The sequence below is a fragment of the Neopsephotus bourkii genome, unplaced genomic scaffold (assembly GCF_033783945.1).
Source record: "Neopsephotus bourkii isolate Nb327-2 ecotype Australia unplaced genomic scaffold, CSIRO-AGI_Nbou_v1 NB_1248, whole genome shotgun sequence".
Taxonomy (NCBI): domain Eukaryota; kingdom Metazoa; phylum Chordata; class Aves; order Psittaciformes; family Psittacidae; genus Neopsephotus; species Neopsephotus bourkii.
In genome coordinates, this window is record NW_026901733.1 from 4,828,829 (window position 1) to 4,850,579 (window position 21,751).

Genomic DNA, 21,751 nt, shown 5'->3' on the forward strand with positions numbered 1-21,751 from the left:
GAAGATAACACAATTCATTTTATTAGCAGCAACTATGAGCAACTAACATAATTTCCTACAAAAAGCTAGCAATGGACATCCCACAAGCAACAGTCTTTCTCAGGGAGCGATACAGATAAAAGATCTGTCTTACTAGACTTATTCTTTGCCTGATTGTAAAATGGACAAAGAAAAGTAAACCAAGGGAAAGAACATCAGTTTTGACAAGTACTATGATCAAATTGGCAGTTTTCAGAGAGAAAGACTGTAATGCTGCTTCACAAAATTCTGACTGATGTGACAATTTGTAATTCCCATGACATATCAAGAGGCTGCTTAGGCATTTGTATATATATAACCCTTTAGTCAGTTACAAATCACATTAGAGCCTTGATACATTAGAGAAAACATTAAAGCAATGGCATTCTGTCACTGTAGCACAATTGCGGAATCAGAATCAAGCTAAAGTGAGTTTTACTTTAATAGGCTTCTCAAAGTTGTCTTATGTGATAGTCTCACAAGCAAGCTTGGAAAACATGTCTACAGAGCAAGTAATTTGGCACAACAGTAGCAGGCACAACTAGAGCCCTGTGTTCAAAGACACCTAAAAAACCAACCACTAGTTTGGGCCCTGTTATTCTGCTGGGAATTGCAGAGTTTTCAGTATATACCTGGAGATAAAATTCAGTATGAGCTTCATCTCCAAGGTGTCTAGGTCACACACTCCAAAACCTCCATAAAACCGAACCACACATAAACAGGCCAAAGATACACTGATTCTCCAAAGCAGATCATGAGTGTAGACACAGCCAGAGACTAGATGCAATTACTGTAGAGTAAGCAAAAAAAGTGGCCCAAAATGTTTGCACAGAGTAGTTAATAATGGTTCACTATCAGCCTGAAGGATCTATTGAATGGAGATCCATGAAAGTCTGTTCTGATATAATGCTGTTTGATATTTTCATTACCAGCTTTTATGAAGAAACAGAGAGGACGCTTATTTAACTAGCTAAAGACGCAAAAGAGAAGAGGTATACAAGTATGCTAGATGTCCACAAACTGAAAAATTTGCCTGCAATTCCTAAAGAACACCTAATTGAAATCATTATCTACAGAAATATAGGATGTGGACCCACTGGCTTAGTAGTTCTGGAAAAAAGTATTAGGCAGCTTTATCACAGGCTGAACATAGTTTTTCTTTAAAAAGCCATCTGTGATAAACAATTAAAAGTCATGTCAGGATGTATAGATAGGAATACAGTGCAAGAGCATGTGAGGCTGGCAAGGCTTCAGACGGAAGGAATACTGCGTGCACCAGGTCTGGAACAGAAATGCCCATCCATCTTCCATCCATGCATGTCTCTTTACACACCATCCTCTGTTTTCCTTGTGATAAGCAGGTACTCTTAAGATGCCTAACAAATGTCAGTAGTAGCAATAATAAGAAACAACAAAAGTAGCAAAACTGACTCACACAAACCAGCAACGGCAGTAATTGCTGACTGCATTGCTACTTTAAGCAATTCATTTCTGCAAAGCTACTAAACATTAGGGTTTAGTGAGAAGGGCAGTGAGAAAATGGCCTTTCTTGTCACAGTGTCGATCAACTTCCCTTCTATCAAACACTCATCAGCTGGTTGTGGTAGGACCCACAGTAATGCCTGTCTCTTTCAACTTATTGTCTCCTTTCTAATCTTACTCATTATGTAAATGATTGTTGGCACCATTTTTCCTAAAGGAAATTTAAGCTTTAGCATCCAAGAACCCCCAACGCCCTTCTTACATCTTGTCTTTTCTTAGGCTATACATTTCTGGGAGACACTTTGTGACTTGAAGCAAATGACAGAAACTCTGCAAATGATTTCTTATAGTATGACTTCCTATTTTAGAGAATAGAAGAGGTATGGAATCTATATGCTTCCCCTCTTCCCCCTTCTTCCCCCCAAAAAGTCCAAAGATTCTGTGTATGCCTTCCTGTATCATTTTCTTCCTCACTCTACTCCTTCAGATTGAGTCCATCCTGGAGACAGTACAGAGTCCCCCTTTGCATAGCCTGGCCTTCTGATTTAAACTTTCTCTGAAAGGGACAGTGAAAGACTTTTTAATTAGGCTTCAAATTCTCTTTATCAGGAGACGTGTCTCTCTCAGCCCCTCTTGCACACTCCCATCCAATATCTATCCACAATCTAGCTCTGTGGCACGTCACTATGAAGTAGTCTGTTCATTAACACGCAACTGAATTTCAGATCTGAAAACATCAAAACTCTCTTTCTTTTATTAGTAGTCTTTCCTTTGACCTAATGGAAACAAGGAAATCCTTTAACACATTTCTAGTTTCTCTAGAAGCCTTCTGAGCATTCTGGCCTAGCATAGACACCACAGACACAGGGGAAGGCCCAGACTGGAATGTAGACAGCACCCTTGTAAAAAATAAATTAACTTTGTAGATAGGTGTAGATAAAACAAGCTCGAAACCACAACTTGTATTTCTGTGCTGCACACTGTGGCTATGTACAACTACTGATTAGCAAACATTTTCTTTAATGGATTAAAATGGCCTGTGTATTCACCATCCATAAGACATCTGTTGTGCTTTTATCACTCACTTGAGCAAGATATCCCCATCTTTCTGATCCCCAAACTTCGGTTTTTATCAGACAAAACAAATCCTGCTCAATTAACCTTAGTTTGTGTGAATGAGGCACAAAATGTTATGAAAGGCCAGATACAAAAACAATAACAGAAGATGTTACATTAACAGAGGTGTGGGAAGACAGTGTGTCAGAAGTTTGCCAGTTTTGGTGAGAGATATAAACATAGAGCTTTCAGAAGATCTGATACCATTTATTTTGTTTGGCCTTTATCTGTGCTAATCTACTTCAGGGGTTGTGCGGGGCCACAAAATGTATGAAGAATTGATGCATAAAATTCCTTACATGTCTGAAGCAAAGCCATTAACCATAAAAATGCAGGTGAAATGGCATTTATTAATATCTAGCATACACATTCAAGTTCTAATGTGACAGTACAGATTCATAAGCTGTGTTCCCATTTAAGGAAACAAGTGCAGGAAGAAATTGTTTTTAAAAGTCAGTTTCTTTCTGTTTAAACAGCAGCTTCTTTTGTGAATTTAAGTGTTTTAGTGAGAAATAACATAGAATTCCAGCATTTTAATTTTTTTTAGCAGGAGATATGAGTGAACTTTTATACAAAGAGTGCCAACTTTTTTGTACGTAATAAACATTTTTATTTTGCTCCATGCACTAGCAGATGGCTTTGGTAATGGGTCCTACAGAGAATGAATTCAGATGAACCAAGAGCACTGCAAGCTTTACATAGCAAAATATATCACCAAACTGCCAAAATTTCTCCTTCTGACTTACTTAAAATGTACACTTCAGCCTTTCGAAATGTCTCATTTAGCCATGTAATTTTTGAATCCCTAAATTAGGACGGGTTAATTCCACCTAATCCTCCTGTTTACCAAATCTGTACTATGCTATAATTGCAAACATGCAATCTGTAGTTAATACTGCAAACAAAATACAACAGACCCCTACTCCATGCACTGGGAACAATCAGCATCCAGCAACCACTTTTGGAATCACCTTTTCATGCCTCCCAGAGTGGCACTGGCCCACAGACCACATGTTGAGCAATACTGGCCTCAATGAGTCTAGAGGCAAACTGCTGCACAAGTGCAGGTCTGTGTGGACTAGGGGCAATCCAGCCACCACAGTGCAGGCTTTCGTGCATGCTGCTCACTGAAGTAAGCTGCCTTCTGCCTGGGGGTTTGGCAATCTAGGATCAAGGCCAGTTGAGGCAGGTGCTGAGCCTTGAGGAGAGCTCTTTGAGGCTGCTAGGAAGTCTCAGCAGCCACTCTCTCTTTTTCTCTCTGGAGCAGCTTTCAGTCTGTAGGTCTCACCCTTGGTCAGCACCACTGCAATGTAGCTGTGACCAGTCCTGGCCAATGTACCCTTGCAATCTGCACCTCAGCCATCACCGGAATTGTCTCCCCAGCTTGACCATATACCAGCCTCATCACTATGACCACCGACTGTGTCCGATCCTGCCACTGACTTGCTGACCTGCTGCTGGCCTGACTTGATTACTTGACCTCAGACTTGCTATGCCCCCATGGCCTTGTCTGGCAGTCTGGACTTTGGGCTGAAAACTGCTCTGCTTGCAGTGTCCAGGTGCTACAGGATGGCACTCTTGGTGAGGCCACCCCCTTTCTCTGCTCCCCTTCCTGCTGAAACCTGTGATGCTGTGTTTTCCTTGATACAGTGACTGAAACCACCACATCTCTGGGCAGTCTCAGAGAAGCATGATGAAATGCTCATCATTCGCGAGTTGTGTATGGAGAACATGTACAATAAAGCATATGATCAACGCAAAAAATGCCAAATCTGGTAAAAACAGAGGGTAACTTTTGCATGTAAAAGTTCAAGTCTTCAAACATCAACTTCAGGGGAGCATGAACACAATTTGAAATAGTCTCTTCTTTGGAAGCTATATTTAATGTGACCCAGAATTATGATAGATATGACTACAGGTGAGTAGCTCATAATTTTTCTTCAAGGTTCACTTCTCTCACAAGCCCCTCTGATGCATGGCAGAAGGACTGCAATTTTGTAAAAATGACATTTTTGATAAATAGGTTCCATATGTACTGTAAATTGCCACTCATTTACACTGTCGATTTCTCAGCTGTGGTCTGGAAATCACCAACCCTGGGAGCTCTCCTAACACTACACAGAGTGGAAGATACTTGGTTAAGCCGTGAAAGGGATGGTGTTTGAAGGAAAATTGTGCGTCCCTGTATGTATTTTCCTCTCTGTGTAAAGTGGTTGAGCAGAGCAGAATGCAAGTAAGTCAATAGCTATAGGTTTATAGCATTCCTGTAACTACATTTTCTTTGAACAATGAAAGTGGCATTATCTCTCTATACATAGTAAATAAAAATAAAACCTCACAATTCCCTGTCCCTGTCAGTGTTAACAGGTTTATCACATCTCCTAATTCCCTGTACACTAATGACGGGTAAGTATGCATTCAACATATCATTGCATGGTTTCTACTTAGCTAGTAGCTTCTAGGCTTCTTTGAACTGAAACTTCTGAAAGATTTCCTGTTTGACGGTGAATGAATGAGAAGGTATGAATCACTTTTTGTTCCGCTTTCTGACTTTTCAGATGATTTCTAATGTGCCTCTTCCCCAAGTTTTACTCATTCAGGCACTTTAATGCATAGAGAATTACAAAGAAAACCCAGAGAGGCTGATCTTTCATTTTGTAACTCCCAAGTTACAGCCATCTCCAAACTGCCATCTATTCTGACAAACATCTAAACCAGATTTTTATTAAACCATCTTATTTTAAAGGTAAAATTGAAGGTGATATAGGCAAACACTTGTGAAAAAGCACTTCTGTCTTATCTGAATTAAGATCTCAAAATACATAAACAGATCTGACTATGCCAGTCTTTTGTGTTCTGCCAGCAACCTACATCAGACAGAAGAGAAAGCAGATGTGACAAGTAACTGGATTTCCCCAAACTGTTAATGAGGCAATATCTGTTCACTACACTTTCATTTCTATTTCCTGGGGTTATTAATGTATTGCAGTTAACTTCTAAGTAGATCTAAGAACAAACATTACTCAGGATGGCATGTAAGTGTTAATATTTAACAGGTATAATTACTGTTGATAAATCATTATTAAAACAGCAGAAGCATCCACAATAGAGCTGATCCCTCTTTTTCCTCTGTAGTTAGCACTGAAAGATGAGTCTTCTCATGATTTACTGCAGGAATCTGACCATATTGTCCTTTATAGATCAATCAAATTCAGGTTTAATCTACAGCCAGACTCCAGCCCTGCCTTTCTCTGCTGACTACAGAAGAGCTAAAGAAGGCTACCTTCACTAAGGGATAGCCATTAAGAATATCCTTCTATCATGCCTGATTATAACTACTGAAGCTTAGACAGTCTGAAGATTCTCTAGAAAGTCAAAAGAACTCAGTACATCACCACCCTGACAGGAAAGAATTTCTTCCTTCTGTCCAATCTAAACTTCCCCTGTTTAAGTTTTAACCCATTACCCCTTGTCCTATCACTACAGTCCCTAATGAAGAGTCCCTCCCCAGCATCCCTATAGGCCCCCTTCAGATACTGGAAGGCTGCTATGAGGTCTCCACGCAGCCTCCTCTTCTCCAGGCTGAACAGCCCCAACTTTCTCAGCCTATCTTCATACGGGAGGTGCTCCAGTCCCCCAGTCATTTTTGTGGCCCTTCTCTGGACTTGTTCCAACAGTTCCATGTCCTTTTTATGTTGAGGACACCAGAACTGCACACAATACTCCAGGTGAGGTCTCCAGAGGGCAGAATAAAGGGTCAGGATCACCTCCTTCGACCTGCTGGTCACACTCCTTTTGATGCAGCCCAGGATACGGTTGGCTTTCTGGGCTGCATGAGCACACTGCTGGCTCATGTTCATTTTCTCATCAACCAGCACCCCCAAGTCCTTCTCCACAGGGCTGCTCTGAATCCAGTTGGCTAAAACTTGGAAAAGTTCTCTTGTTCTGTCTGCATTAGCAAATAAAGAATGTGATGCTTCTCCTCCATTATTAATTGGGAGCAATGGCAGGTTTGGTTTAACTGAATTTGCAAAGGAAAGAAATAGGTCAAGGAGGAAATTGATGCAGAATTTTTACTCTTTATAGAAATGATCTAGTTAGTAGCGTAGATCAACCCTCTGTCTCTCACAACCCACTTCTGAAGGAAGCAGCTGAAAAAAGATTTCATAAGATGGTCTGTAGGGAGCAGAGAGGCACATGTTTCAGATGCCTAAAGAATGTCTAAAGACAAATATAGGTCATACTGTGGAGTTTAGACACTTCTATGAGTTGGTAGCCAGTAAACAGTGGGTTTTGGATTGCAGTTTTATATTTAGGCACTCACTTCTTTTTCTGGTTTAAATTCCAAGACATCAAAAGTGATCAAGGAGACAGACTCCTTCAGACCTCCCAGTCTGAATAGAAGAATTACAGTGCAGGTGAGAGGATATTTATTTTGATTTATTTAACTTCCACACATTTTGGACAGTCTCCAGTTCTCAAGTCAGGATCTTCCATTTAATGGTGGTAGGCAGCTACAGCCAACAAGAATAACCCAAGACAAATCCTAAGCAAAAGGACACAAACAGTCCTTCTACGCCAAATTAAAATCACAGGATTTTTCTCTCTTCCCTGCCCCCTCTAAAGTTTTTTATTTATTGCCCTGTATTTCCAAGCAAAGCATTTCATTCAAAACCAAGCAGTAAAATTGACATTGAATTAATGATTTGTGTAGGAGAACTCACATACAGAAATTATGGCAAAATGCAGAGTACAGGGCAAAAGGAGCAAGTAATAAGTTTCTAAGAGGAAGCTTCATTAAATTTGAAAAGTTAGGAAAAAAAAACCTTTTTAATCAAACATTTCTGCTCTATTAGTTTAGAATTTCTCCAGATTTTACTACTATGAAATATATCATTCTTCTTAAATCATAGAAGATCACACTTTCAAAATGGATGGCTTACTTATTGCTAGAAAGCACGTTTAGCTAGAGCTCCATCCTGAGACACGCCAGTGGTGCCTTCATGTATCAGTGTTTGCCCAGGCAAAACTCATATTTGTTCATGTAAATGCCCAGCTAGGACATACAAATATTGATTTGTTTATGTAAGAGAGATATTTTTGCTGGCAAAAGTTTTTGCAAGTGTGCCCTAACATTTACTTCCGGACTATTTAATGGTCTTTAAAAACAGAGTATTAGCAGGCAAACTTTTTTTAAGTTTGTCAAAGAATAACAAATTTGAAAAATACGTGTTCAGATTTTCATGTTTGACCATTCTGAATCTTGAGTACAGCATTTCAGAAAGAATAAGGTTTCACAGAAGGAAAAATGGTCTCTATTTAAAGCAGGAGCCTGGGAAAATGAAGACGTATGTTCAGTTCCTGTTAGTGCAACAAACTTTTCTGACACTGGCCAAGTATCCTAATCACTCAGTCCCTTAGTACCCAGCTGGAAAAAGAGGGAACACTAGTGCTTATTTTTCCTATCTTGCTTCATTGAAGGTCTTTGGAAACAGGAATGTCCCTGATTATGTATGGTTAGTGTTTGCAGGAAAAAGAGCCAGACCTCAACTGGAAGCTGCAGGAGCTACAAGGAGCAGGAGTAGAGAGTGTGCAGTTAAAAGGGTGAAAACTTTCTTAACACATTTCCTCAAGTGCTCTTTAGAAAAGGGGGAGGGAAAGTTCTAACTTTCTTTTATGTAAGTTTCAATTAATCAAGCTATTTATTATTTCTTTTGAAGACTGAAAAATACAGACAAAACAATACTGTAAGTGTATTGTAAGTACATTCCAGGTATTTTAAAATTTTGCTAGTACTTTGGCTATTTTACAAAAATAAGCTAAGTTAGCCCTGAGAACCATGTCAGCAAGACCACACTCTGCAGCTACTCTTCAAACTAGTGGCATTGAAAATCCCCTTTTTTCACATGAAGCTCTGGAAGGATATGTTAACTGGGGGAAGTGGATACAGACACTTTTCTCTTTTTCAAAGATTTGCTTGTGAAACCAGGACAGCACAGCATGATGTAAGATAAAAATTGTGTTGCTTCTGCCAAAGAAGATAGCCATTCTTTTACAGCCAGGACTGAAGATTAATCACTTTTACAGGTGCACATAGTCTTCCACAGCAAACCAGCAATATTGTGTCACAGGTAAAACTGCGACTTTTCTTAACATTTGCAAGCTTTAATTCCTGTCATTCAGCATCTTTTTCATGACTAAAACAACAACAAAAAAAAACCAAACAAACAAAAAAAAAAGCAAACACCACAGTCTGAGGCCACAGACAGTGTTTGCCTTTTAGGTAAAACCGAGAATGAGAAAAAGCACATAAATCATGCAAATTGTTTTGAATCTTCACAGAACTGAAAGGCAGTTATAACTAGGGTGGCACAAACAATTGACATAATGTTGGCTGACCATCAGCTATCGGCTATTTTTTTCTACAGTGGAATAAAAAGGGAAAAGGATGTTCCATTTCAGATCAAATGAAATTGTTAACATTGAGTGAGGGTTGTTTTTAATTTTTTCCCCATTTCACTATTAAATGTAACTTTGTTACAACAACTTAAGCATTAAGTTGATAACTTTTCATTTAAAACAACCTGTGGTCACAAACATTTTTATTTACTCTGTGTACAAAGCAATCAAAAATGTTTCGCTTAACTCCATTTTGCAACACTAGACATCTCTTAATTTACGATACTAGCATAGAAAAATGTCAGCCTCTGAAAGCTCATGAGATTTGTTTCAAACAATCAATATCAATATTTGTGGCAAACTTACAACTGTTTGAAATCAAAGGAAGTCTGACCATACTCTTTGTGAGGCTGATAATATAATTTCAAAGTGACTGAGCCTTACTAAGTTTGAGGATGTATCTGGGCCAGCAACAACATAGACTCACCTACATGGAGCTTTTCAAAGCTGCAAGCTTCAGACTCAAAGATGGTTAAGAATTTGGTGATGAACACTTTAAGATCACTGTAGCCACATAGCTTTCACTGCACTTGTCACCATGTCATAAAGACCAGCAACCAGAGGGAAGCGAAGACCCTCAGTCTACCAGATACGTCACCTCCTCAGGAGCAAAAGGAAGCAGTAAGTTAGCATCTCACATCCATTGCTGCCAAGCCCACCAATAAATCATGTCTCTAAGCACCACATCTACAAGTCTTTTAAATACTTCCAGGGATGGTGACTCCATCAGGTCTCTGCGGAGTCTGTTCCAAGACTTCACAATCCTTTTTCTGAATAATTTTTTTCCTAATATAAAATCTAAACCTCCCCTGGGGCAACTTGAGGTCATTTCCTCATGTCCTGTTGCTTGTTACCTGGGACAAGAGACCAACCCTCACCTCACTACAACCTTGCTTGAGGCAGTGGTAGAGACCAAGTATTATCACTTCATATCAAATTAAGCAGAAATGTCATTCTCTCAGCACATTCTGAAAAGGCAAATTTTAATACTTCCCTTAAGAATAAAAAATTTTGTGTGACCCCAGTAATGTCTTGAGCTATACCATCACGTATCTTCTTGTAAAATCATATATTCTTATTATATTCTCATCTTTTCTCAAGCAATGACAGACTGAAAATGTTTGAGCCATGAGGGACATATCTTTCTGTAATTCCTTCAGTTTTCTTAGTAAATCCTCTATGTAACTGATAAGCATGTAGAAAACTGTTAAAAGTTAGATGGGATCTTGGGAGGTGAGAAGTTCCTGCACTAGTCTTGTATTTTGTCCATCAGAAAAACTAGGGATTTCAATCCCACTTTGCACTTACTTTGGTGCTGGTTCTTTTTTATTTCAACATTCATGACATAAGAAATACATCTGTAGATCTTCGACTTCACTTACACCTTCCTAAGTTTTAATAGTTCCTCTTCACTCATGAAGCCAAGCCATCAATAGTTCATCAGAAATTTTGTTGTTCCTTTATGCTCTGGTTGCTCCCTTATGCTCTTTAAAAACATAATGCTTTCACAAGCAGTTTAGTAAATGTCTCTGTCTCTTTGTCTTTATAGGCTTCAGCACCTAGGCATTAAAATAAAATAGAATTGCATAGAATCATAGAATGCCTTATAACAGAGGCTACAGTATCAATGCACTCTGTACACTTCAATCAACAGTTTTCTAAAGCCAGCTCATCCCTGTGTGATTCTCACCTATTCACTGGATTCTCTGCTTTAGCTTTGTCTCATCTCTTATTTTGATTTCTTTAAAGGAGCATTTTTCTCTCTTACACGATAGTGGCTTGAATCATGAGTACCTCACCTTAGGCTGAATATTAGTCTGTTGTCTTATGTCAGTTTATGGTTGATCAAGTAGATAAGAACTCCACCTCTGAATATTAATGTATTCTTGCAAATGCCATTGTGAGTACAACAAGACGGTCCTTAGAACCTCAAAGATGATTAACCTGACCCTGCTGTAAGCAGCTGTGTCACAGGTATAGATCCTTCTTCTTTTCCTACCTTAATACCTTAGTGTAAGGATCATTTTAATGTAAAGAATGGGAGCAGGCTCCCTCAGGTTTTCTCTAGACTTCATTTACTGTTTCTTCAGTGAGATCACACATGCTGATGTCAACTTTCCTTGCAGCTTGTTTCAAAGACAGTAAGAGCAGCAGCGGATTTTTGTACTCAAAGGTTCCATTTCTCTTCCATTCTGCTGAGATCAGGATGTGCTTTTGAGGTATTTGCTCCACCACATTTGGCTGGGATTTCTGCCTTCGGTGATGTCCAGATGTTCCACGTTACCAGCTCTTAGTCTGTTTTCCATACCTGGGTAATTTATCTGTATTCTTGTTTATCTCTAATATTTATTTGGCTTTATAGCAAAAGAAGAATAGCATTCAGCCTTTGCCCAAAGGCCAAGCTGAAGACCAGATCATGTCTCTGGCCAATTGCCTCTAGCCTGTCCTGTTTGGCAGGCTCTTCTTACAGCAGAACAGGTTTGACATAGTTCCCAGGACCATGGAAACACACAAGAGCTGCCACCATGACTGAGACTAACAGAGTAACAAATAGATTCAAGGAAGACCAAAGCAATGCACAAACAAGCGGCAGTCAGAGGCAGAGCTAAATTTATCAAGAAACACATTCTGTCCACTCTGCTCATTCATCTCTAATGACTCTGATTGGGAGCATAATTGTATTTTTCTGCAGTGGTTGGTTGAGCACATTTTACAAGCGCATCATACAGCAACATTCTAACACCCCCAAAACAAAGCTTGTTTAGTTGCTTGACTCATTAAATTCCAGATAAAAGATCTGGCTTCTCCAAAACCAGCACAGAAGATCCTTTCCAATATTCACAAAAAAGTACTAAAAACTAGATTTTTCCTAAGTTACAACATGCATAAAATAATTCTTAATATAATTTGCTGATTTATTTTTTGATAGTAAAACGAATTTCAAACCAAATTTAAGATATCTAAAACTGATAACTTTCTGTAGCAGAAAATAAACAGGACACTTGACTAGTTTGAAAAGCAGAACAATATTCATTTATTTCTGTACTCTAAATTACTCTTAAGCCAGTCATTATTCCAAAAACAAGAATAATGCTTTGCTAGATGTACTGCAAACCACCTTTTAAAATAAGCTGTATTATTAGAAATGAGTATTTATGGAAGCTAGTAAGAATAGCTCAGAAAGCCTGACAAACATGTAACTGTTAACTTCATAAAAAGAGAAATTGGATACATCTGAATGAAAGCTGAAGTTTTAAGTGGCAAATGAGGTGTGGTAAGTAGGAAATGAGTGATGTCCTGCTTAGTTTACTTTGGCTGTAGAAACTATGCAACATCTTCTATATTTACCACAATTAAAAAAAAACAATCATAAATTACTCAAAGAAATGTTCTTAGACAGTCTATGGTCACACACTTAGAATCTTATGCACAATTAAAACTTCTCACAGTTTGTTCCAGACTATTCCCAAAAATCCGGTGGCCCTGAGGAATTTGGGGGGCCTGGGGGATGTTCACAGCCTCTGAATATTGTGTCCCCTATTACACCACAATATAATACATTTAAACTTGAGAATGAACCCCAGAATATTTATTACAGAATAAAATCAGAAGAAAATTAATCAGCAGCGTATACAGTCAACTACCAACTTTTACTCTGCTCTTAAAGGAATAAAGTCCTCTGAGATTCTGGCATGTTTGGTGGTGCAAGGCAATATATACCAAGCTCTTTCTGAAAAATGATGTCTGTTTTTGAAAACCTTTTGTGTGAACCTCTTCTAGGCTTTGCCTGATCTACCGCATCTTGTGGTATCTAGAAGAATGTTTTTCCCTTCTAGGCCTCAGCACTCCTTGGGCTGCCTTGGTGCTCAGCACCAACAAAACTATCAATTCATGACCTTAAATAAATGGGAATTTACTGAGAGCCAGGCAAACACTAAAAACTAGCTCTTAGCTCACAACAACCAGCAGGTGCAGAACATGCAGTGAAGTAAAATGCATGCATTTAGAGACTGGGTTACGATTGTAGATATTTGAGATAATAAGAAAACACACATATCAGATATTAGTCTTTTGACTTGAAGGTATACACCACGCAATGATGAGAGAGGAATATTATCTTCAACACACTGTCCACACCATCCTTGAAGTAAATGGCCACAGTCTAGGGGTCATAAAAAAGGCCGAGCTGTATCAAGAACTACATGATGACTTCCACATTTTCTTCTACAGGCTTCTCATTGCAAAGCAATTAACGAAAGAAAGGGGACATCATAAAGTGGTTGGAAAAAACATCAAAAATTAGCCAATAATTAAATGCATTACAAGAAGCTATCAATTCACCAAGAAAACAACTTACAGGATTAAATAGTGAAGCAGCGATACCGTTAAATCATAGCCCTCAGAAAGTATTAAAAATTAAAATACACTTTTAAATACTTTTTAATACACTTTTTAATTCAGATGCAAAACTATACCTGCAATGATACAGTTACGTGCCAAGATTATGTTGCTGGATGATCAGCATCCACCAGAATTTGGACATTAACTCATGTATACCACATGTTTTTGCAGATTCTGAGTTCATTGTTGCTTGCGTGTCCACTCACTTGCCCGTTGTTCAGACCTGCAGCCTTTGACAACAACAGATATCTAACTCAAGAAAAAATCCTTGAAGGCCAGTAGAAGACTAAGAGGCAAGACAAATTCTTTCCTGTTAGGGTAGTGAGGCACTGGAATAGGTTGCCCAAGGAGGTTGTGAATGCTTCATCCCTGGCAGTGTTCAAGGCCAGGTTGGACGAGGCCTTGGGTAATATGGTTTAGAGCAAGGTGTCCCTGCCCATGGCAGGGGGGTTGGAACTTGATGATCTTAAGGTCCTTTCCAACCCTAACTATTCTATGATTCTATAAGACATACGAGCAGCAAATTCAAACTGGCCTCAAGAACAGTGCTTAAGTGCTAACATTTAGGTCTACCAGAAGACATTGTTTCTGTATCATGAACCTCTCTTCATGTGGCAGAACCACAAAACCCGTCACAATAATATCTGGTTTTAATACAAGCCACATAGAAATCTGGAAAAGTAAGAATAAGCAGAAGGAAGTGAAAGAAAGAGAGCAAAACAAAGAAAAATCACTTTCTCCAAAATACCTCCAGGAAGGACAAGAACAGATAAAAATTCTGTATTTAACAAAGGACAGAAAGCAGTGAAAAATGGCACAAGAGACAAAATGAAGAATTTATACAGTACTTTAAAGCATATTGAAGTAGCTGCTGCTAGAGTAATAGTGAAGCTTTATCAGTTTAACAGGAGCTCAGCAGGCATGTTTAGGGCCACCCTAGGGTGAGCAAAAAGGATTTCTCAAATAGACAAGAAATAAAGCAAGTAATATGTAAACAGTTTCAAGAGCAGCTAAACAAATGCACACCATTAAAAGATATTTTAAAATACTTTATCAGGAAAGGAAGTATAACACATCACAACTCAAAGCAGCAAGAAAGTCACTGAAATAGATTATATCTAAAACCAGGACATCTCAAGAAATTTGTGACAAAGGACCATCGTGCTTGTGATAGATCGGAAGCCGCACTGTGGAGACATTGGGAAAAATGTGGAAATCCACCACAGGTACACATTCTTTAAAGTAAAATGCTTTAGAAAAATGCTGATATTGTACGGGTTGTATTTCTAATAAGGGCTAAAATTTCACAGAGTTCAGCTATTTGTTTCCTTTAATGTTATCTGTACAAAAAAAAATATAAATGGTCCAATGTCAAAGAAAATGCTGAAATGGAAACCAGTTGGTGGGACACAAAACCAGAGCTAAGCTAAAGCGTATCTCTGTAAAACAGCATTGAAGGGGAGTTTATGGCCTTTACAGCAAGGGAGGTGCCAGAAGCAACACAGCACACACAGGTGTAACAGAGCTATCTTTGCACCCCTGGCAATGTAATGGCAGTATGGAACATTTCAATTCCATTTTCTGCATGCTAGAACTTTCACCTGGCATGCAGATGAAACCTGTGTGACTTTTTGTGTCATGACAGCATCTCTCCACACAAAAAATAAATGAGCCTTCCTTCCTAACTTCTGCATCTGTTTTGCAGTGTATGAGACAATGACACAAACAACGCACTGTTGAAAAAGCTATCATATTGGATCTGAAATGTGGTGTATTCCTGGAGACTGAAATCAAACTCTTGAGAACAGGAGGGAGTGGAATCAATCCTGTTCTTACAAAGCAGATTCAGCCTTAGCTCAGTGTATCACTTTTACTTTTTTTCAGATGCAAAGGTCCAATACTAAGTCACCCTGATGGATTGGATTTGTTACAAATAGAATATTCATTTCAGTGTCTTCCTATATTATGTACTTTACACTTGAGATTTAGCAATTTTACCTCTTATCAGAATGCACATGTGCAATGGCTGCTCCACTTTATATGTAACTGAAATTTTGTATATTAATGAAGCACTGTGTGTATGCGTTAGCAAAACGGGCCAGACCACAGTGTTTAAGCACATACTTTATTTTCACATCCATGACATCATTAAAGTTGACCGGTTTACTTAAATGTTACTGTGTCCCGAATACCCTATTGAACTGGAGTCATAAAGAGGCTGTACCTGATGAACAAAAATGTTACAAGAGGTAGGCGGAATTCTCATTCTCTGTGGAATATATGATTCTGTGGGTCAGGAGAGCAAAAGAAAACTGAAAGTTTCTGGAGTTTGTGTCAATAAATCACTTCCGCTCACTTCCCTGTTTGCTTGATTTAACACATTAGATCTTTAAATTGTAAATTGTTTTCTACTTCTACTTGAAAGAAAAATTGCTTACAAACTTCTATTCATGCTAAAGTTGATGGAAACAACATTCTGCATACACATGGGCACAACTTTATGCCAACAGTACTTTACATGCACATTGAAGAAACTGATGGTGATCCACAATAAATACAGTTTTCTAGGAGGGAAATGGCCACATGTTATTTCAGGATGCAACCTAAAAATCATGACAGTACTAGTTGTCATTGTTAATGAGTGTAATCAAGGTAAGGAAAAAAGAGACAGTCACTACACATAATACAGTTTAAATTCCTGCACATAAATCTTTATGAAATTGTTTGTGTTGTGCTATAAAACACCAAAGATCTTCATTAAGAGGATTTTTTAGAAGTAATGTCAGAATTAAAATCGCCATGTAACTTTAACCAAGTTCCATTGTGCTTTCATATAACACTGAAGAAGGAAACTAATTAATCCTGTCCCAGTTTTTCATCAGGATTTCTACCTCAGTTCAAAAGTCAAACGGCAGGCATTCCGTCAGCCACTGAGGGAATCTACAACATTTTGAAAGGAATTTCCCATAATCTCAGTAATGGTATTCATCACTGCAGCTTCTGAGTGAAAGTTAATGCTTGAAAATGTCAACTAATTTAAATTTGTAGCATTTCTGTGAGGACAGAGAGTTGACTATCCCCAGTTTACAGTGGGACAGCAGAATCAAAGGGCAATTAAAGACAAAAACATTCAGGAAAGATGGATGTCTATTTTGAGATGCCTCATACTTGGATCTTGAAGAGCACTTACTGATATACATGTAGCATTTTATGTATCCAACATTAGGATTCTATCAATTGCATCCCATCCCCAGGCAAGAGTATAAAGCAGTAGCAGAAGAACTTTGAAGTGTTCATGCATAAAACACTTGGTTTAAGGAATTCTTGCATGTCTACAACAAATAGAATTCAATTATCTGAACAGCATCCAACTTTCTTAGAGGAACCTTTGTTTTCCACCCTCCCACAGTTGCCTTGTGCATCTTCCAATTCCCGCAGCTAACGAAGGAAGCCTACAGAGAGCAGACTCCTTGGCTGTGCAAGCCTTCTCCACTATGAAAGCACAGTCCACCATGTGTAAAAAGGGAGAGAGCAGCAAAGAATGGGCACACCATAAAATTGAGGTGATTGGGCTTAGAATTCTGCGATTGTAGAGCTTTGAGACTTGGAACAATACAATATGTTCATTTACCTTTGTTGGACAAGCTCAAGTTGTTAAATTCTATTTTAATGACAACAACATGTTAATTGTATTAATGTATCAAACACATTTCAGAAATGTATCAGCAGATATAAGATATGGCCTTGTCATGAATAACCTGTAAAATAAATAATGTGGACCATCTTTGATATTTGCTGCAGGCTAAGGACTAGCTTACGTCCTTCTACTTGTTCCTAAATTCCTAAAGAGAAAATGTATGTCTTTGTAACCCTTTGAGTAGACCATAGGAGTTGCTGCTGCCTTCTGGAAGGAAAGAGACTGCTAGAATATACCTTATTAGAAAAGTTTCTCTTTGATACTCCAATATAGTCTATGATATATACATACGTATATATTATAAAACATTTAAGAGCCATTCTTGGGTTGTACAACAATCATACAACTTCATGTATCAAAAAATGTGATCTGGGATGGCAAGAGAGGATTTCACAAACATTTTTATTTTTTTTTAACATATGTCATATACATATTTTGGCTGGTGGGAGCGATAATTTGGCGTACATATTGGAGGCCAAAAATACACACATTTATAAAATCTTTATATCAGATTTGCTGACTTTTTTCTAAAGATGATAAAGGCAGGGTATGTACTCATAACATATAGAGAATTATACACCCACGGTAGCTATGTAACAGGGCTCTGGGAACAGATGCTTTCTGAAGCCACCCATAACGCTAACTCCAGCAGAGAATACTGTTTCCTGTGGGAACACGGCTGCAGAAACCATACTTTTAAGAGGGGAAGAAGTCAGATACAGGCATGCTGTTGGGGCTGAGTATGCCAGTCTAGCAAATACAGAGGACAATTAATTACCCAGACACTATAGCTAATTCTTGCAAATCCAAGTTTGAGGATAGATTCAAGCACATTTTAACTTGTTTATTTTACTTACACTAGTAGCAGGTGCATGCTTCCTAGAGTGATATGTACTTCTAGAAAGTGACTTTACTCAACACTAAACCAGGGCTACTCTATTTTAGATGTGTTCTGTCTCCCTTCCTACCTGTTCCCTCCAAGTTAACAGGTATGCCACAATTTTGTTGTGAGCTTCTCCATGCTGAATCTCCTCTTATGATTTCCCACCTGCATTTCTCAGCCTTATACTATCTTTGATGGACAGAAAGCCCAACTAGCTGACTGTATTAAAAAGCAGAACACACAGTAGAATCAGTAGTAAGCTCCTTGATTTTAATTCATTTCCCTCATTATAGGACAACATTGTGGTTCCTTCATGGTACACTCCCGAGGACCTTCTTCCTGAGATACAGTTGAGGTCTGTATCTTAGAATGAAGATTTCTTTGTTATTCACAATCTCCCTTCCTCAAACTGTATAACAATTACCCACAAAACCATTGCTCATGGCAGCTTTTCATACTATTAGGCTCAAGCTGTGATTTTTAGGAGACAAGAAATCAGCTTCTCTCCAAGGCAACATTTGAAGAGGATGCTTCAGTTGTGTCCCCTCCATTGCTCAGGTTGATCAGAGTTGCTAAGGGTATAGAAAAATGAGCCCCAGAGGATGAAAAAAAGCAAGATCCAGTGAGAAATTGCTTCCATTTCCCTTCTGCCTCACCAACAGATATGTTTTCTGATTACTTAGAATTGTCTACAGTTCAGGCTGCAAAGGTATCATGGGGAGAAAAGTATCATGACAATGCCTAATAAGCCAAAAACTCAGACTGCCTCAAGAGAATAAGGTTAAGTTTGTGGACTGATGTAAAGAAGCATCTTTTAACTGAAAAGACAAAACAATCTCATAGAGGGATCCTTGAGAGATCACAAACATGGAGGTCCTGGATGTCCTTCTCACATACCCACGTTAAAGATTAGTACTGCACTTTAATGAATAAAGTTTGAATGTTTGCTACCCAGCATATGTCCCTATATTTAAAATTCCCCCATGGGTAAGAGAACTCCATGGGTTTGAGTACCAGATGAGTTGATCCAGGATATTTCATTATTCTGATCTTGCCTGGCAATCTCTAGAGAAGATAATTCTATTTTCAGCTTATTTTCTTCTTCTTTAATTTTACCACAAGTACTTAAATAAAAATTGCCATCAAATTATGTCTCACTGTTACTGGGCACATATCTGGCTTTTGATAGCCTTTTATGTCTACAGTTTTATCCAGGTATTTCTTTGCTCTTCTGGTCCTGCATGTTTACAAGTTTTCACATGAGCATGAATTTTCTACAACTTCAAGGCAGTTCATAATGTTTCCTATCACTGACAAAAACATCAGCCTCACCCTGATTTGCTGTTCAGAACAAACATGCAGGCGAAAGTACTAAAGGAAGCAACAAACTCTTCATTACTTGTCTCCATCAGAAATAAAATGCCCTTGTTGTTCTAGGGCTACACAAGTTACTTAACTCCTGACAGAACAGTTACACAATAGGATCTTGCTAAAGTCAGTTTTACTATTGTAATTCTTGATGCCCAACCAGGGAGGCAAACCAGGTCAAATGCAGGCTGGGTCATGAAGACCTACAGGTCCAACATACTTCCTGATCTGGATAACAGCAGGAAGTTTGAGGCAGCTTATTTCAGTAGCTCACATATCCAAACTCACAACTCATCAGACTGTTTCTAAGATGTTCAGTCTCCTAACAGTCCCAGACAGAGAAACAGCCATGATCAGAAGTGGCAAGAAAAAGCTTTCAGAATTGTAATTTACCTCTGCCACCAAAGCAAGGGAACTCTTTGCATTTTAAAGAGGAAAGAAAGAAGTCCTGCATCTCTGGATTTCTCTTGTTTGCAATAGAAATAAGCTCTAAATGTACCTCAAAAAGAGAAGTAGGATGAATAAAGACACTTACAGGGTCCTGTGCGAGTATTCTGTTGCTTAATCTCTCCACTGCTTTGAGCAGGAGCCCACAGCAATAGCTGTGTATATGCCAAGGAACTCCAGAGCATTGCTTGTGCATCAGGTAAGGGAATTAATAAATATGGGAATACAAAGTGTCCATTCATCTCAAAAGGGAATATATGAAAGCAAAGGAGATATGAAAGAAAGCAACAATCAATCCTTTCTCTGAAGAAACCCAGTGTCATTTCAAGGACAAGAAGGAAGATCTGGGCAACTGCAGGCTGTTCAGCCTCACATCAGTCCCTGTGAAGGTGATGGAACAACTAAATCTGGAAACAATTTCCAAACACATGAAGGACAAGAAGGTGATTGGAAGTAGTTAGCATGGGTTTGACTAGTGAAAGCCATGCTTAACCAACCAGATAGCCTCCTACAAAGAAGTTACTACCTTGCCATATTATGGGAAGAGTAATGAATGTTGTTTATCTCAACTTTATTGAGGCCTGTGACACAGTATTCTATGACAACCTTACAAACAAACTGATATAGCATGGGTTAGGTAAGTGGACAGTGAGGTTGATTGAAAGTGGCTGAACAGCCAAACCTAGAGGGTTCTGGTCAATGGCACAAAGTCCAGTTGGAGGCAAATCACTACTGGTGTACCCAGAGGTCAATACTGGGGCCCATATTGCTTAATCTGTTCATTAAGGACCTAGACATTAGGGTAGAATAAACCCTCAGCAAATTCAGAGATGATACAAAATTGGGACAACTGGGCAGAGTGGAACCTGATGAAGTTCAACAAAGGGTAATGTAAAGTCCTGTCCATGCGAAGGAATAAACCCATGCACCAGTCACACTGGGGGTTGACTTTCTGGAAAAAGGCTCTGGAGAGAAATACCTTGGGGTCCTGGGGGATGGCAAGTTGAATGCAAGCCACCAATACACTATAGCAGCAAAGGCAGTCAACAGCATTTAGGGCTGAATCAGGAGAGCATTGTCAGCAGGTTGAAGGAAGTAATCCTTTCTTTCTACTCCACACTGATGAGGCCATATTTGAAATACTGTGTCCAGTTCTGGACACCCCAGTACAAGAGAGAGATTAATTTAGTGGAACAAGTCCAGTGAAGGGTTGTGGAGATGATAAAGGGACTGGAGCATCTCATATGAGGAGAGCTATGACTCTTCCACCTGGAGCAGAGAAGGTTTAGGAGGGAATCTCATCAACATGTGTAGACACCTGATGGTAGGGAAAGAAGAAGCACACAACTGCTCTCAGTGGTTCTCAGTGACAAGACTCCAACATTCAAATATTGATTTGGATATTTGGAAAATTGTTTTAAATAACTTAATAAATTATCCAATCTTTTCTAATCTGTCAAAATTAAGATGAGTGCAAATTATTTTTTAAAAAACAATTTTCACTCATTTAGAGATATGTTTAATTTGTTTTGAAAACTGTAAAGCTTTCATTTTTAAACAATTGATGGACTTCTGTCAGATACTTTTCATGAAAGTAAAATTTTTGTTTCCTGGAAAATTCTAACAAACATCTTAACAGTTCCTCCCTTCTAAATTGAAGCAAACTGAATGCTTCCCCTAGGACCTTAATTTTTTTTTCATTCACTTAATATGAACTTATATGAAAAGTTTTGATTCTGACTTCTTTTTTTGCTTAATTTATAATATTAAATGCAATCCCAAATGAAATGTTGTTCCAAAATGAAACATTCATATATTCTGTCATGACAAGATTATAAAAAAGTTATCAAAAATCTTTGTTTTGATTGAAAGCAAAACAA

The 21,751-nt window shown here is 38.5% G+C and overlaps 1 long non-coding RNA gene across 2 annotated transcripts in view; it reads right to left on the reverse strand.

Annotated features, from left to right (window-relative positions):
- Positions 1–21,751, reverse strand: part of LOC133218368 (uncharacterized) — a 38,011-nt gene that overhangs the window by 8,116 nt on the left and 8,144 nt on the right. The window lies entirely within an intron of this gene.